Source organism: Dromiciops gliroides, chromosome 5 (genome assembly GCF_019393635.1).
Source record: "Dromiciops gliroides isolate mDroGli1 chromosome 5, mDroGli1.pri, whole genome shotgun sequence".
NCBI classification, from domain to species: domain Eukaryota; kingdom Metazoa; phylum Chordata; class Mammalia; order Microbiotheria; family Microbiotheriidae; genus Dromiciops; species Dromiciops gliroides.
Window position 1 is genome coordinate 68,690,855 of NC_057865.1, and position 18,182 is coordinate 68,709,036.

The 18,182-nt window shown below is 39.2% G+C and overlaps 1 protein-coding gene across 5 annotated transcripts in view; it reads right to left on the reverse strand.

Annotated features, from left to right (window-relative positions):
• ZNF438 (zinc finger protein 438) overlaps positions 1-18,182 on the reverse strand; it is a 163,069-nt gene that overhangs the window by 86,029 nt on the left and 58,858 nt on the right. For all 5 annotated transcript variants that reach the window (XM_043969275.1, XM_043969273.1, XM_043969271.1 and 2 more), the window contains one exon: positions 15,974-16,071. The gene's annotated coding sequence lies outside the window, so the exon portion shown is untranslated. The remainder of the gene's footprint in view (positions 1-15,973; positions 16,072-18,182) is intronic.

Genomic DNA, 18,182 nt, shown 5'->3' on the forward strand with positions numbered 1-18,182 from the left:
ATATTTTTATATTTGGAGAATTGGGGAATTTTATAGCCAAAAGAAACTTAGTAATCACCTAGTTCATTTTAATAAGAATAATAATAGCAGCATTTGACCTGTATCATGCCTTACAGTTTACAAAACACACACATTTTCTCATTTGGTCTTCACAATCACCCCGTGAGGTGGGTTTGAATAGTATTCTCATCCTTACATTGCAGATACGGAAACCAAGGCTTATCCATCTTCACAAAGATCTCTCCTTTTTCAAGGTCTGGGGATCCTTCCACTATAACACGCTGCCTCCAGTATGTAACATTTAGTGACTACTAAAAATGAGTTACGGGGGTGGCTAGGTGGCGCAGTGGATAAAGCACCGGCCCTGGATTCAGGAGTACCTGAGTTCAAATCTGGCCTCAGACTCTTGACACTTACTAGCTGTGTGACCCTGGGCAAGTCACTTAACCCCCATTGCCCCTCAAAAACAAAAACAAAAACAAAAACAAAAAAAGAGTTACATGCTACACAAATCCAAGTAAATATGCAAATTGTACAGCTGCTGTTTTAAGGGGCTTTACGTTTTTCATCACATTATTTTTTAAGAGCTAAAATGTGTTACAGCATAAGAGACAAATTCACTGGGCATTAGGGTCAAAAGTCACAACACTTTGCATCGACTCACAGCATCTCATGGTTGAAAGAAGCCTCAGAGGCCATTTAGTCCAACTTTCATCTGAAAAGAATTACCTGATGACGGGGAAAGCCTTAGCTTAAAGTTCCTGAGAGAGCAGGCCAATAACTATTCAGGCAGTCTATTCTACACGTGGATAGTTCAAACTATTCATAAATGTTTACTTACAAGGCTAGATCTGCCCTTGGAATCTCAAAAATCAAGAGCATTTCTGTATAACAATAACAAAATCCAAGAAGCAACAATTTAAAGGGAAATCCCATTCAAATAACTACAAAATAAATAAAAGATCTGAATATCTACCTATCAGAGTACACAAAATATTCGTATAGTTTTAATTTCAAAGTGCTTCTTAAAGGGAAAAAAAGACAATTTAAATAGCTAAAGGAATATTCAGTGCTCATGGCTGGTCTGGGTCAAAATAATAAAAAGGACAATACTACCAAAGTTAATTTAGGGTTTAAAAACCAATAAATTTATCAAAATAATACTTTACAAAGATAACATTCATTAGAAAAGTAATAGATCTAGAATATCAAGGGAAATAAAAGAGATGGGGATGAAAGGGGAATCACACGGCCAGACCTCCAACTATATTATAAAGCAGCAGTCTGCAAAACATTTGTTACTGGGGAAAAAATAGACAGGGAAAATCATAAATAATGGAACTCTCCATTTTCCATCTGCAGATCTGCTGGGTTTCAATTCCACAAAACAAAGTACCCATCTCAGGATAAGCTGATCACTCCAAATCTTATCACCATGCACTTAACTCAGACTGGGATACTCAAACTCTTTCCCACTTTCCTCTGCCTCTTTTCCCCTCTGACTGGAGGGCTGGAGAGTAGAGCACTCAACTTGATCCAAAGCCTTCCTTTACAGAGGACAGAACCTGCACTTGCCAGCTTACTCCCCTTCCCATCTGCAACTGTGCCTGGTTTCTACTCCCCAAAACAAGATGTCCCCAGTTATCCCCTGGTGTCTCCCTCTACCACGACCCCACTGGATCATAAACTCCTTTAGAGCAAGGGCTGTCTTTCTTTCTCTTATTTGTACCCAATGCTTAGCACAATGCCTGGCACTAGTAGGTACTTAATAAATGTTTATTGAATTGAAATTGAATCAATAATCCAGCGTTCAATAAAGTAAAAAATACCAGGTACTTAGGAAAAACCTCCTATTTGATTAAAACAGCCAAGAAAGCTAGAAAATGGTCTGGTAAAAATTAGATTTAGATCAACACTTTACATCAGGTTACCATGGGAAAAGTCACAGAGCCTCCTATAACTGTAAAATGATGAAAAATGAGACAAGAAGATAAAGAGCTTTGCAAACTTTACAATTCTATAAAAATGTCAGTTATTTCTTGGCTTCATTGGTTTGGAAATGTACTAGTCATAGAAGCCCCATTTGCTACTGCCCCCAGGAACAAGGCTAGAGGAATCTTTGTACAGGAGTCCCCATGCAGACCACCAATTATGCAACAAACATTTCAAAGTTTAATTGAACAAAGGAGATAATGCCAATTTTTGGAAAACACTTCTAAATAAATGCACATAATCTATTGACTTTTTTTTTTTTTAAGTGAGGCAATTGGGGTTAAGTGACTTGCCTAGGGTCACACAGCTAGTAAGTGTTAAGTGTCTGAGGCCGGATTTGAACTCAGGTACTCCTGACTCCAGGGCCGGTGCTCTATCCACTGTGCCATCTAGCTGCCCCAACTTTTTAACTGAGGAAAAATACATAGTTTAGATTCATACTAGAGAGTAAAATATACTTTGTGGTACATGACCACTTCTTGACAGACAATGCATAGTAAGATAAATGAAAATACTCCCAATTAAATTGGGAGTATCTGAAGAAATGATATAGGTATTTTTAATATGCCTCTATTTCTGGGATGCAAATAGGAAAGAGAATATATTTTTGGACCTTCCCATCCTATCACCATTTCAAATATTTATAGAGGAGGAGATATCCATTAACATGAGCAAAACTGACGGAAAAGCACTGAAGAGCTAAATGTTGTTGATGGCACTAATTCTCAACAAGTTTGCAATTGTTTTACCAGGCTTAAAGTATCTGAAACTTGAACTGTTCTCTAAACCCAGGCAACCCAAAACCCTTAAAGAAAGCTGGTTGTTTTCCAAGTGATTAAAATGTTCCCAATTTGAGTCATGGTGGAAAAGAATCCATCACTAACAAGAGGAATGAGTCATAGTTGGACGCCAATTGATCTCTGATCATGCAAGCTAACCTCAAGAAAGCACTAAACCAAAAAGGACTTTCAACAGAAATAACTGCCAAAAGCTCCCTGAAAGCAACTACTTTTATTAAGGACTTATGGAAACCTTCAGGTAAGACTACTCTATCTCTGCCTGTGTATTGAAGCATATATTTAGAAGAACAAGCTTCAGAAATCTGCCTGTTATTGGTCTTTGAAAACTGAGTAATATACCCTGGTCTTATAAAATCACTGCTCTCCTTATTTTAGATGTATTTGGACTCATTTTGTTATATAATTTGTATATCCATTTGTAAAAAGAATCTGTACCTTTACAAGCAAACAGGCACATTCATCTACTCCCCTGTTAAACCATAAGAAAACCATAACACAAAATTATCCAAACACAAGAACTTTGGATCAAATTATTGTAACCAAGCCATTCTTCCTCTTAAGCACATTGTCTTTAGTTGTAATATGAATTAACAATTTATTGCATGATTTTCTTTATAGTGTGAAATGTTATACTATCAAGCCAAATTGTACAGATCCATCAACTGACAAGTACTCATTAGGTACCCGAGTGCCTAATACCGTGCTTGGCACAAAAAGTAAAACACACAAGGAACTTATACACTAATGGGGAAATAAGTACATATATAAATATATACAGAATAAACATAAAGTGAACAAATACAAACATATGCAAGGCAGTTTGGGAGGGAAGTATCTTGAAAGGATTCATGAAAGTAATGTTTGAGTTGTATGTATCTAAAAGAAAAGCAGGGTTGGGCATGCGGCAAGTAAAACTATATGTGAGGAGGCAGCTAGTTGGCGCAGTGGATAAAGCACCAGCTCTGGATTTAGGAGGTCCTGAGTTCAAATCCGGCCTCAGACACTTAACACTTACTAGCTGTGTGACCCTGGGCAAGTCACTTAACCCCAATTGCCTCACCCCCCCCCCAAAAAAAAACCCCAACTGTATGTAGTCACCTTTTTTCTGTCCCAAGGTTGGGGAAAATTAGCTGGGGTTTCTAATATATTTGTTACGTATAAATTAGAAGCTTTAGCACCAGTTTAGGGACATTAAGCATTTATTAAAGTATATTAGATATTAGTAAAGAGAGCACACATGTCTCTGAAAGTTCAGAAGGCCTATCTAGCCTAGAGGAGAGAGCAGAGCTTGGGCTGCCTGCTTCTTCCTCCAAGTCCTCTGCCACCAAGAGTGCCTGAGAGAGAGTAATTGAGTGTGGAAGTGTCTCCAAAGTTACCAATGATCTGAGTTGCCAAACTAGTTACCAAACTTTCCTCTGTTCTCTGGTTTCTCTAGGCTTTTTGGGTCACCACTCACTGACGGTTTTCCTCTTACCCCTGTGATTGTTCCTCCTCGGTCTCCCTTGCTGCATCTTCTTCCAGATCATACCCTCTAACTCTAGGTGTCCCTCAGGGTTCTGTCCTGGGCCCTCTTCTCCTTCTCCTACCTCCCATGGATTTAATAACCATCTTTATGCTAACCAAATCTACCTTTCCTACCCCAATCTCTCTGCTGACCTCCAATCTCACATTTCCAACTGCATTTTAGACATACTGAACTGGACGTCCAGGAGACATTTTAAACTCAATATATCCAAACCAGAATTCCTCCCAGTCCCTGGGGATCGCTAGCTAGGAGACCTGGATTCCTGACTACCTCTCACCACCACCAGGAACCAAGCTGCTGCCAAAGCCTGTCACTTTCACCTTTGCAATCTCTTTCAAATATGCCATATTTTCCAGCCTTCTGGCACCTCACTCCCCACTACATACTCTCTGATCCAGTGACGCTGGACGTCTGTCTGTTCAACAAACAAACCACTGCATCTCTTGGCTCTGGGCATTCTCTCTGGCTATCCCCCATGCCTGAAATGCTCCCCCTCCTCCATTCTGACGACCGACCTTGCTGGCTTCCTTTAAGTCCCAACTAAAATTCTCTAAAGGATGACTTCCTGAAACCCTCTTACTTTCAGGGCTTTCCTTCTTTTACTTATCTCTTATTTATGCTACTGTAGCTTACTTTGTATGTATTTGTTTTTATGTTGTTTCTCCCCTTAGATGGTAAGCTCCTTGAGGGCAGGAACTGTTTTTCTTGCCTCTTTTTGTATCCCCAGGGCTTGGCACACAGTAGGTACTAAATAAATGTTTTCTGGATGAGAATTCCAGGCACCAGAGATGGCCAGTGTAGAGGTACATAGAAGGGAGATGTTAGAGTGAAGAACAAGGGGGGGAGGGTAAAGACTGACAAGGCTGGAGAGGGAGACTGGGGCTAGACAGTGAAGGGCTTTTAAAAGTCAAGAATAGGGCAGCTAGATGGCACAGTGGATAGAGCACTGGCCCTGGAGTCAGGAGGACCTGAGTTCAAATCCAGCCTCAGACACTTAACACTTACTAGCTGTGTGACCCTGGGCAAGTCACTTAACCCCAATTGCCTCACTAAAAAAAACAAAAAACAAACAAAAAACAAACAAACAAAAAAAAAGCCAAGAATATTTGTCCTAAGAAGGATCATTCAGATATTGTGAGAAAAGTACTTGCGACCTTATTCCCCCCTCTCATACTGAATTAAAGACAGGATCATAAATAAGAAAATAGGGATCCGCTAAAGGAAATCTCAAGATTCCAGGTGCAATAACTTGCCTGCCTGGCTGGAAACAGTTCATATAGAATGGCTCATTTTACACCTGGCCCATTTAAAGGCACACTCTGCCAAATGTAGCCGCTTCTGAGAGGTGCTTTATATACCATCTGACCACTAAGCAGAAGAGGCTTCCAGCAAATTTTAATATTGTGCATATTTAAATGTGCTAATATACACACATGCCATTTACCACTTGTGTTAAAATGTAGAACTAACCATGTGCCATTAGGTTTACAAGCTAATTTTTAAAACCATGTCCTCCACAAGAGTCGAATGGGGTTTTGGTGAATGCATCTCTTCTTTATAGGGTGCCTGAGCTTGAATATATGGCCTTCATTCACCATGGCAACCAGAGAAGGGGAGAATGTAGATATCTGAAATCTATACATAACTCCCAGCCTTTTCCTCTGGTAAAACTAGGCACCAGAAGTCCTAGCAAGGAATGAAATGGACTCCCCTCTGTGTGACAGTCCAGTTTCTTTGGGTGGTCACAGGACAGTCAGGGGCCCAGATGATACACTCACTGTCTCATCAACCAAAGTCCAACCACTTGAGTTAAAATGAGATATCCAAATAGAAATCAACACTAGGTGACAAGGTGGACAAACGGCAAAGAACTCACTAGACCAATATGGGAGACAGTATCCTGCCATACAGTTCCAGCATCACCACTTTTAGTGCTCACTACACAGCTGGGTTTTGGAAACCCTTTTCCTTTCCCCACCCCACACAAACAACTTACTGGCAAAAGATCTAGCACTAAAAAATAATAATGTAATGAACAGGATTCGTTTCTTACAACAACAAAATCTGAAAGAGACGTTTCATCTCCATTAGATATATCCCTTGTTCTCTTTTTATTTGTATGTATAAAAGCCATGAATAAAAGATTTGCATGTGGTAATGATAATGCCATATATATAAACTTTGAGAAAATATATTATCCAATTGGTTATGAAGTTAGTTGTTTTCTCTACAGTGACAAAAGCCACTTATACCTTGGCAAAGTATAAAACATGACTCTGTAATACACTACTTGACTTACTAGTATTCAGCTCAGCAATGACCTTTGCAAAGTAGAATCTGCTTCTGAGATTGAATTGGGTTGGCACTGCCAAGGCGAATTCATACCACCAGCCTTGTCTAGCCTTGGTCAAATTCCTCTCAGGCCAGAAACCTCATCAGAGTTTTATCAAAAGAATCTTTCTGGTAGTAAAAAGGGATTCTCTGTATCAAAGGGGGAATCTATTTGTAAGATTCTGCTGAAGGAAAAAAGGCCCCAATGAAGAAGAGTACCCACCTGGAAGTCCTTTGCTGAGACATTCTATCAGCAATGTAGGAAACAGGAGATACATGAGAACCCATAACAATGCAAATGTTCTGTTAACCTACCTTCTTCACTACTGTTTATCCAAAATTCTAGGCATTTTCAGGCCCTTGTCCATGAAACTTCCTCCCACTACTCTTACCCTCTCCTCGGAGGAGCAATACCACTTGCTCTAAGGGAGATGCCTTCTCTGTTTACATACCTGCAAACATTACACGAAACCAATGGCCTGAAAAAAATTTGGTAGTATTTTTTACTTTCAATCAAACTAATCACTATGATACCTATCTACAGGAAATGAAAATAGAATGAATTTGGAAAGTCAGCTATCTCTTTCCTCCCAAGCATACATAAAACTATGCTATCATTAAAAGTACCTTGTAATAAATGTAACATCTTAGGTAATACACCTGGACAAAAACAGACTCTTTATTGACTTCAGTGATCTCCTGAATGTATGATGAGTGTGTGGCAGGCTTGGGGTGTGGGTCCTAAAATATGCTGATGAGTGATTCAATTAAGTGAACAAATATTTATTAAGTACTATTATGCACAAGGCATCTGCTAAGAGCTGGAGATGCAAAGATAAGAATGAAACAGTCTGGGGTGAGCTAGGTGGCACAGTGGATAAAGCACCAGCCCTGGATTCAGGATGACCTGAGTTCAAATCCATTCTCAGACACTTGACACTTACTAGCTGTGTGACCCTGGGCAAGTTATTTAACCCCCATGGAGGAGGAGAAGGAGGAGGAGGAGAAGGAGGAGGAGGAGAAGGAGGAGGAGGAGAAGGAGGAGGAGGAGGAGGAGGAGGAGGAGGAGGAGGAGGAGGAGGAGGAGGAGGAGGAGGAGGAGGAGGAGGAGAAGAAGAAGAAGAAGAAGAAGAAGAAGAAGAAGAAGAAGAAGAAGAAGAAGAAGAAGAAAGAAAAATTAATGAAACTCCTAAGTTTTTGAAAATTAGCTTGAAAATGAGAAGGCTTAAAAGGAATATAATTATTATCCTCAAATATTTGAAGCACTATCATATGGTAGAGGAACTGGGTTTATTCTGCCTAGCTCCAGAGGACAGAACTAAGTAAACATTATAATTTTCACTCCATTAAGTAAGAACAACCTAAAAATCAGAACTGTGGTCCAACAGAAAGGGTTGTCTTTGGGGAAAGTAAGTTCCATGATACCAAAGGGCTCTTGGCAGATACTTGAGGACCACTGGGTTGGGACCACTGCTGTAGATGAAATCTCTCCGTGTGTTGGGGTGAGACTGGAGGACCTCTAATGAATCTTTCACAAGGGCCAGAGACAACATGGAAGATTATGGGCAATCCAGCTGATAAAAGGAAAAGGACCTATTGGTGTAAAAAATATTTATAGCAGCATTTTTTGTGTGTGGTGGAGTACTATTGTGCTATGGGATATGAGGTAGGGGGTTTCAAAAAACATAGCAAGACTTATATGAACTGATGCAAAATGAAGTAAGATGGACCATGAAATCATCATCCACAGTAACAGCAATGTTATAATGATGATCAACTGTAAAAGACTTGGCTGCTCTGATCAATATAATGATCCAAGACAATTTCAAAGTATTCCAATAAAGAAAATGTTATCTACTTCCAGAGAGACTGCAAACTGAAGTATAACTTTCTCATTTTATTTTATTTTTAAAAAATATGGCTAATCTGGGACTTCCTGTGCTGAGATGGCCAAGTGAGGAAGAAAGCCTCTGGAGCTCTCCCAAATTCCCCCTCCAAGTGAACAGAAAACTTCCTCTGGAGCTTGCCAGGAGCAGAGAAGCAGCCTACCAGCCCAGCAGGAAAGGTCTGTCTTACCTGGGTGGGAGCAAAGTGAGGTCCAGGAGCAGCAGCAGCACCAGCTTCTGGGCTCACAGCAGGGGGCCTGAAGCAAGGCTCTCTGAGCCTAGGGCAAGTCACCAGTGAGGCTCCACCCACATGCAAACCAGCAGCTCCCTGGGCAGGTGAACAGGCTGGGCAGCAGAGCAAGGACCCTCCACAGGCACCCCACAGCTAGCACAGACTGCCAGGGAGGCTTTGATCCCACTGCTGACCAGCAGTGAAGCCCCACCCAAGACTGGTCAACAGCAAGTTCCCACCCCTGTAACCTCCCAGCAGAGACTCTTTCTGGAGCAAACCAAAATCAGGGGGCTTCAACCCTCAGCAGATGGCAACAAAATTACCCTTCCAGGGTCTGCTAGCAGAGGAACTCGGTTACCGCAGCAACCCAGCAGCAGGACCCCCTACACTTGGGCAGATTGGAAACAAAATTACTCCTCCAGGGGCTGCTAAAAAGAGGCCCTGCTAACAGAGCAGCAGGGCACCACCCCTAGAGAAGACCAGCCCACATCCAGGGGAAGCCCAAAGGGAGGACTAACCCCCCCAACACCAATCAGAAGGGAAGCTTACTCTACAGAGAAAGCAAGCAGCTAAGCCCTGAGAAGCCCCGTTTAAGCCACTAGTAAGACCCAGAGTCTCAGCACAAAAACTTGGGACAGTGTAGGAATAAAAACATCAAGGCACAAAAATGAGCAAAAAACAAAATAAGCTTGACTATTGACAGTTACTATGGTGATAGGGAAAATCGAGGCATCAACATAGAGATGGACCTTAGTAACAAAATGGCTGCAGGTGAAGCTTCAAAGAAAAATGTAAATTGGTCTCAGGCCCAAAAAGAATTCCTGGAGGAACTTAAAAAGGACTTTTAAAAGCAAATTAGAGAAGCAGAAGAAAAACTGAGCAAAGAAATCAAAGTAATGCAAGAGAACCATGAAAAATAAATACAAAAAGGAAAATAACTCCCTAGAAAACCCCAAACACAACAAATTTAGCGGAATAGAAAAGGAAGTACAAATGGTAACTGAAGAAAAAAATTCTTTAAAAATTAGAATTGAACAAATGGAAACTATTGACTCTATGACACAATAAAACAAGATACAATAAAACAAAATTTTAAAAGGTTAAAAAAAAAAAGACAAAAAAATGTGAAATTTCTCACTGGAAAAACAGCTGACCTAAAAAATAGATCCAGGAGATATAAGAATTATTGGACTACCTGAATATCATGATCAAAAACATAAAAGCCTGGACAATGTCTTTCAAGAAATTATCAAAGAAAACTCCCCTGATATATTAGAACCAGAGGACAAAATAGAAATTGAAAGAATCCATCAATCCTTCAACATCACAGCCAAATTTCAAAGCTCACAGATCAAGGAAAAAGTATTGCAAGCAGCGAAAAAGAAACAATTCAAATACCATGGAGCTATAGTCAGAATTACACAGGATTTGGAAGCTGCAATTAAAGAATTGTAGGGCTTGGAATATAATATACCAGAAGGCAAAGGAAGGCATTCCTTTGATATTTTCAATTGTTAGCCACCATGAAAAGAGCTGCTATAAATATTTTTGTATAAAAGGTCTTTTTCTCTTTGTTCTTCAGAATGGTTTGCTCTTTTCACAATTCCACCAAGAGTAAATTAGTGTCCCAGCTTTCCCACATCCCCTCCAACATCCAAGATTTTTTTGTTTTTGTTATATTTGCCACTCTGATAGCTGTGAGGTGATACCTCAGAGTTGTTTTAATTTGAATTTCTCTAATCAGTTTATACAAGTCTTTCCAGGACTTTTCTGAAATCATCCTGCTTGTCATTTTTTAGGGCACAATAATATTCCATCACCATCACATATACCACGGCTTGTTTAGCCATTCCCCAATTGATAAATGTTCAAAGGATATGAACAGGCAGTTTTCAGACAAAGAAATCAAAGCTATCTATAATCATATGAAAAAGGCTCTAGATCATTACTTGTATAAACTGATGTATAGTGAAGAGAACATTGTGCACAGAGACAGAAATACTGTCTGATGAAAAACTGTGAAAGACTTAACTATTCTCAACAATACGATGATCCAAGACAATCCCAAAGGACTATTGATGAAACATACTATCCACCACTAAAGAAAGAAGGGATATTGATGGAACACAGACTGAAGGATGCTATTTTTCACTCTTTCATTTTTTCTTTTATTCAAGTTTTCTTATACAAAATGACTGATATGGTAATGTTCAGCATAATCATATATGTATAAGCTATATCTGATTGCTTACCCCCTTAGGGAAGGGGGAGGGGAGGGAGTGAAGGGAGGGAATGAGAGATAAAAATTGGAACCCCAAACTATAAATAAAGGTCTGTAACTTTAAAAAAAAGCAAGAAAAAAAAAGAAACATGGCTAATATGGAAATGTTTTGTATGATTTCACATGTATAACTGATATCATACTGCTTGCCTTCCCAGTGTGTGGGGAAGAGGTGGAAAAGAGAGAGAGAATTCAGAACTCAATTTAAAAAGAAAAGAATGCTAAAAATAAATAAATAATAATTTGGGGGGACATTCCAGAAATTAACTGGTTTTTGTATTTGCGTCCCCAGCACTTATCATAGTAGTTGGTAAATAGTAAGCATTTAAATGTTTTTTCATTCATTCCCCCCACCCTCCAAAAATCTCCCAACTTAACAATTCTTATTCATTTCAATGGCATAGAAATGACTTTAAAAGACCTATTTATTTCTACCGTGGTTTTTTTCTCATTTATTTGGAATTTTATTTTTTTCCCCAATTACATGTAAAAACAATTTTTAACATTCATTTTTAAAACTTCCTCCCTCCCTCCCCACCCCCACTTAAGAACTCAAGCAATTCAATATGTTATCAATATGCAGTCATGCAAAACATATCCATATTAGTTAGGTTGTGAAAGAAAACAGACCAAAAAAAATTAAGAAAAAGAAACTAAAAAAATATATATGCTTCAATCTATATTCAGACACCATCAGTTCTTTCTCTGGAGAAGGATCACTTTTTTCATAAATCCTTCAGAGCTGTCTTGGATCATTGTGTTGTTGAGAATAGCTAAGTCATTCACAGCAAACCATTTTACAATATTGCTGTTACTTTGTATCCAATACATTTCACTTTGCATCAGCTCATGTAAGTCTTTCCAGGTTTTTCTGAGAGTATCCTGCTCATCATTTCTTACAGGATAATAATATTACATCATAATCTCATCCCATGATTTGTTCAGCCATTCCCCAATTTATGGGCATCTCCTCAATTTAAAATTCTTTGCACCGGAAAAGGGCTGCCATAAATATTTTTTTGTACATATAGGTCCTTTAACTTTTTGGTTTTTATCTCTTTTTGGATAGCGACCTGGTTTTATACCATAAAATGTTTATCAAAATGCTTAAATAGTAAAATAAAATTGCATTGTACTTTCCCCAAAAGGAAAGAAAAATGTAGAAATTAAAAAAAAAACCTTCCTTCTTCAATAAGCTAGTCATCTTCTGCAGAGAATATAAATGAATTAGAAAACTTGGAATTTCAGTTTATTTTCATAACATAGCTTAAAATGATTTGCCAATTATGTGAGCAAAAAAATGAGATCTTAGAGTCAAAATCTGCCCTTTTAGAATCATACTCCATTTTTTCCAATGTATTTATAAAAGGAAAAAAGATAATCTTTAATTTATCATTGGGATTCATTCAACCAGGAATTCATTCAACTGGGATTCAGCAAATTCTAAATTCCATGGAGCTGATTTGACAACTGTTTGGCTGCTAAATCTGACTTTTAAAAACTGTTAACTTATGTATTTTTTTCCCTTTAAGAGCTTTCTTCTGGGACTGCAATGCATAGGAATCAGCTTTTAATCTATCTTACACAGGAAGGAGAGATTTCTATCCTTAAAAAAAGAAGGCTCGCCCACATGATCACCTGGGACAAACCTGGCCACTGTAAGCAGACTGGAAGGTTATAGGAGCCGGGGAATGTTTAACATCAAGAAAGCAATTACAGCCCAGCAAGATCAGAGGGAATTACACAGGAAATGTGAACAGTAACCCTTTCATGCCAAAAAATCCTATGAAAAATGGAGCCCCGCTGCTGCCAAACTATGTGACTACACAAATCAATTGCAAGAAAAGATCGAATGGAAAAAAATGGTGTGTGTGTACACACACACACACACGCACACACACACACGCACACACATATAATATGCCTATAAATTAATAATGATGTGTTAAAATCATGCTTCAAGAAAAGAGCCTTTTGTCCTCATTGCTATGTATATACCCTGTATAATTGATTTACCTCAAAGAGCCAAGAACACATGAAATCTGAAGAGAATCGTCCAATCGCACACAAGGGGAAAAGAGCAGATGCTGGCATACTCATCAGAGGTACAGAGCATGGTTCATCTGAAGCTGACCAAACAAATAAATCCCCACCCTAGATGGTGGTCAAACATCTTGTTCCTATTCTGTCTGTAGGGAAAACATTCCTTCCACAATAAATCCTATATTATCTAACTAGAAACGTACACTCCCCCCACCTTTATCTGCTTCATATAAAATCACCTTCTATATTCTGAACCCAAAAGTGGGACTTTGTAAAAGAATAAGTTCAGCTGCTTTCTGTGCTTGGGGGAAAAAAATCAATCCTCAGAAGCCAAAGGAAATCCGAGTAGCCTGACTGCAGCTGCATCAAGTTACAAGGCTTCTAAGTGTCAATTTGGAGAAAGGAGTAGAGTGCAGATTGTCTTCTTCCTTATGGACCCCTGGGAGGGATTTCCATCAAGCAAGTTGCTACTATGAGACCTGTCACCGGGGAAAAGGGAACATTTCTCAGCATCTATCAACAGACGATTGTATAAGAAATTAATTTCCCATACATACACATACACATGAGGGCAAAGATAAGAGGGGCTAAGAAATGAAGATAAAAGTGATTTGAAAAAAACCCACCAGTTTTCAGAAAGCACTAAAAATCCTCATGTCACATCAAAAACTGATTGACCTCAAACAAAATCATTAGTAGCTACCAAGGCTAAACCTCAAAATACAGATTGCCCTGACCCTGACCAAAAAAAAAAAAATCAGATCAAGAAAGGAAAGGAAGGACACAGAGCTGATAGATCATAAACACAGATGCCAAGAGCTGGAAAGGACTATCCAAGGCAATAGTGTCCAACTGGAACTTAAGAATCTCTTCTTCAACAACTGGCCTTCCAGCCTTTGCTTAAGGACTTCCGAGAGAGGGAAAGCCCACTACTGCCCAACAAGTCCATTGCACCTGTGGCCATCTCTTTGTGGACAGTTTCTCCACCGCACAGCACACACACACCAGCACTTCTCCACCTTCCTTGTGGTTCTTGCTGTCTGAGACCAAGTAGAAGAGGCACGAGAATCCTCTTCCCCAGGAAGGCCCTTCGAATGCTTGAAAAGAGCCATCATGTCACCCCTGCATCTTCTGTGGTGCAGGCCAAACATCCTCATTTCCTCCAGATGATGCCCAAGTGGCACGGCCTCCAGGTCCGTCCCCTTCTGCACCTTCTCCAGCTTAACCATGTCCCCCGTAAAAGCGGTGCCCAGTACCCAGTGGGAACACAGTGCTCCTAATGAAGTCTGACAAGGGCCATAAGCCTTTCCATAGTGGAAGTGGAAGGAGGGTGGCAGGGAAACTACCTGCCCTATCACCTGCAGTTTGCAGGCCAGTTGTCCAGCCACATCATCTCCACCCTATACTTGTGAGGCTGAGTCTTCAAAACCATGAGTAGAACTCTACACTCTTCCCCAATTAAATGTCATCTCATCTGGCTTGTCCCATCATTCTAGTCAACTGAGATTTTTTTTAAGCTTGACTCTTTTATGCAATGTGTGCTAGTGATTCTTCTCAGCTTCCTGTCATCTAACAATCTGGCATCAAATTACTGGCTAAAAGGGAAACAGCCCAGGACTAATGACCGTTCTTCTGAGCACCCCACTAGAGTGCTCCCTACAAACTGACATGAATCCATTAATAATTAGCAAACAAATACTAAATTACCAAAAAAATCACTAAAAAATATTAATTCTGATGTGGCTATGGTAGACTAAGAGGACTGGTTATCAATGTATTTCTAAAGATGGCAAAAGCCCAGAACACACCAAGAGTGACAGAATCACTTCTGGAGCTAATGGGGTAAGAGATGCTCGAGTCAGAAAGCTTTGGGGCCAGGAGTAGTATGGGACCTAGAATCAACTTCTAGTAAATACTTTCAAGCAACTGAGAGAATTTAAGATCTATAAGGTAATACGCATCAAGATGGTGGAAAGGGAAAGGGAAGAGATTAATTTAAAAAGTAAAGAAAAATAAGAATCTCAGAATCTAAGAAAATTTAACAAATGACAAAGGAGAGATACAATTAGCTGCAGAGTAAGTGAGTGGTAGTAACAGGTAAAGGACTTTGAAACTGAAAATAAGTCTATGATTTTGTCACAGAAAAAAGAAAGTGTACTTCTTTCTAAATTAAAAAACGAGCATCTGCTAAAAAGCACCATCTTGTTCTTGCTGGCTCTCCTGACAAGACAGCTCCACACCCCACTACAACAACAACAAAATCCAGAAAAGGCCACCTGGTTCAATCTATTCCCTGTATATCCACATACCAAAGTGATTAAGAGTGCTAGTGGAGGATATCTTTCAAAGAGTCTTCCCAGAGTCAGTCCCTCTGGGATGTTCCTACAATTGTCCTACAGGGCCTGAAAGTTAATAGGTCTGGGGCCTCTAAGAACTGCTGAATTGTCTAGAACTGCCAATTATCCTTATTACCACACATCAAATCTTTATCCCCCAAAGTCTTAGAGCTTCTTAATGGACAACATACCCTTGTGTTCCTAACAGCTAAGCGAGAACACCATATTCCCACCCACCTGGCCTGATGAACAGAAGCCTGACATCTGGAACATGGCAAATAGTGACCACAGAGCCTCTGGGCCAGACGACAGAATTCTTAACCTACTGGTGGTTATAATTCCATAGAGGTAGGAAACTGAAAATGATATCCTTTTACCAGTCTTTCCTTTCCATTACCTACACATGATGGTTTCTTACATATAAAGTCTCAGTGATGAGTTGCTGGCATTGATTATTTACTGTCAAAGAAGGAAAGTGACTGGAATAGAATTTCATGCACAAAAAGGCTAAATTATGTGGATTTTACAAAAAGTAGGTCATACTTACTATAAGCCAGCCCCGGCCATTCTTCTTAGTTTACAACCCTTATTTCAATCTTCTTCCTTTCAAGAAGACGGCATAACACAAGACTCAAAGCAGCTGAGCTGTGGAAACAAAAAGGCAGCAGTCATTAGTCCTAAGGAAGGCGTCTCTAGGCAGCAGAAAAAGCACGGAGAGCCCAAGCTTCTGGACTGCTATTCCTGAGCCTGCCTTTATACCACAGCGATACTAAATTGACATGGGGGACAACAAGAGAGCCAGGCCACATCTTGAAGGTTGTGCAGTTCTGGAAAATCAGGTTGGCTAAGCAGCTTTCCTGGGGTCTGTTTCCATTGTATTTGTGTATATACGTGGGACACAAGTGTTCGGGAGGTTGCCGGAGGTCTTAGGCATCCCTGTATTGACTGATAATAGGGGAGGAAGGGAAGGAGTGGTGGTGACACACATACTCCACCTAGAAGACCCTGTCTAGACTTCCCACAACAAATGTAAAGACCATCCAAAGATTCTAAGCAGCTGTAACAGTTATCTAAGATAGCCTAAGGGGGGAAAAAAACAACTCTCATTTTAAAATTCTTTTGTGACTTTCTGTTGTCCCACATCTACTAGTAGTCTTGAAACAAAGATCTGAATGTAGATCTTTCAACACCAGCACTTTTTCAACTGCTTCCTGCGGCTTTCTACAAAAATAAGTAACTTTTAAAAATTACTTTTAAAAGTAACAGGTATTGGGGCAGCTAGGTGCCACAGTGGATAGAGCACCAGCCCTGGATTCAGAAGGACCTGAGTTCAAATCCGGCCTCAGACCCTTGACACATACTAGCTGTGTGACCCTGGGCAAGTCACTTAACCCCAATTACCTCATCCCCCCCCTCCAAAAAAAGTAACAGGTTTTAATTTGCCTAAGAGTTCAGGTATCCTTCTATATTGTGTTGCTGCCAAATTAAAAGATGATAATTGTTCATGGTATTTAGAATGGAATTGTGTTACAACATAGAAATGAATTAGTCACCATAAATAAGTAGATCACATTTTTGAATGATCCACTGTGATGAATATTATAAAATCAAGTAAACATTACTTCAAATATTCCATGGTAAAATTCCAGTATTTTTAATGCAGAAATGCAGACTATAATCCAAATTTACATGATAACTAGCATTCCAATAACTTGTCGATTCACAAGCTAAAAAATCTTCAGGTTATCAAAGCAAAGTTTGCATTTCACATAAGAAATCTTTATAAAAAAAAAGAAAAAAATTTAAAAAAATAAATCTTTAGGGGCAGCTAGGTGGCGCAGTGGATAGAACACTGGCCCTGGATTCAGGAGTACCTGAGTTCAAATCCGGCCTCAGACACTTAACACTTACTAGCTGTGTGACCCTGGGCAAGTCACTTAACCCCAATTGCCTCACTAAAAAAAACAAAAAGAAATCTTTATACTTTCATATCCTACAAAGTACGATTTTTCTCTTTTTGGTCAAAAAGAAACAAGTCAACTTTGATTTATTCAAGGTGAAAAAATAAATCCACAAGTAATCAAAAAATTTCATTTGAGTCAATATTTCAAAATTCTTTCTGGACTATTTTGGTTTTTCACCAAAATGTTTATCAGGTAGCTAATGTGACAGTTCTGAAATTCACCTCCTCATGGAAAAACAGTATGTCAGATAATAGGTATAGACCAACATCTTACACCATATATCACAATAAGGTCAGAATGGGTTTTAGCCATAAAGGGTAATACCATAAGCAAATTAGGAGATCAAGGAATAGTTTACTTGTCAGATCTATGGAGAAGAGAAGAATTTATGACCAAACAAGAGAGAGAGAACATTATGAAATATAAAATAGATAATTTTGATTATATTAAATGTAAAAGGTTTTAAACAAATAAAACCAATGCAACCATGATTAGAAGGAAAGCAGAAACCTGGGAAACGATCTTTACAACATATATCTCTGATAAAGGCCTCATTTCTCAAATATATAGAGAAAGGAGTCAAATTTATAATAATACAAGTATTTCCCAATTGGTAAATGGTTAAAGTATATCAAAAGGTCAGTTTTTACATGGAGAAATCAAAACTAGAGTCATATGAAAAAATGCTCTAAATCGCTATTGATTGGAGAAAAGGCACATTAAAACTACTCTGAGGTACCACCTCATATGGATCAGATTGGCTAATATGACAGAAAAGGTATAATGATAAAT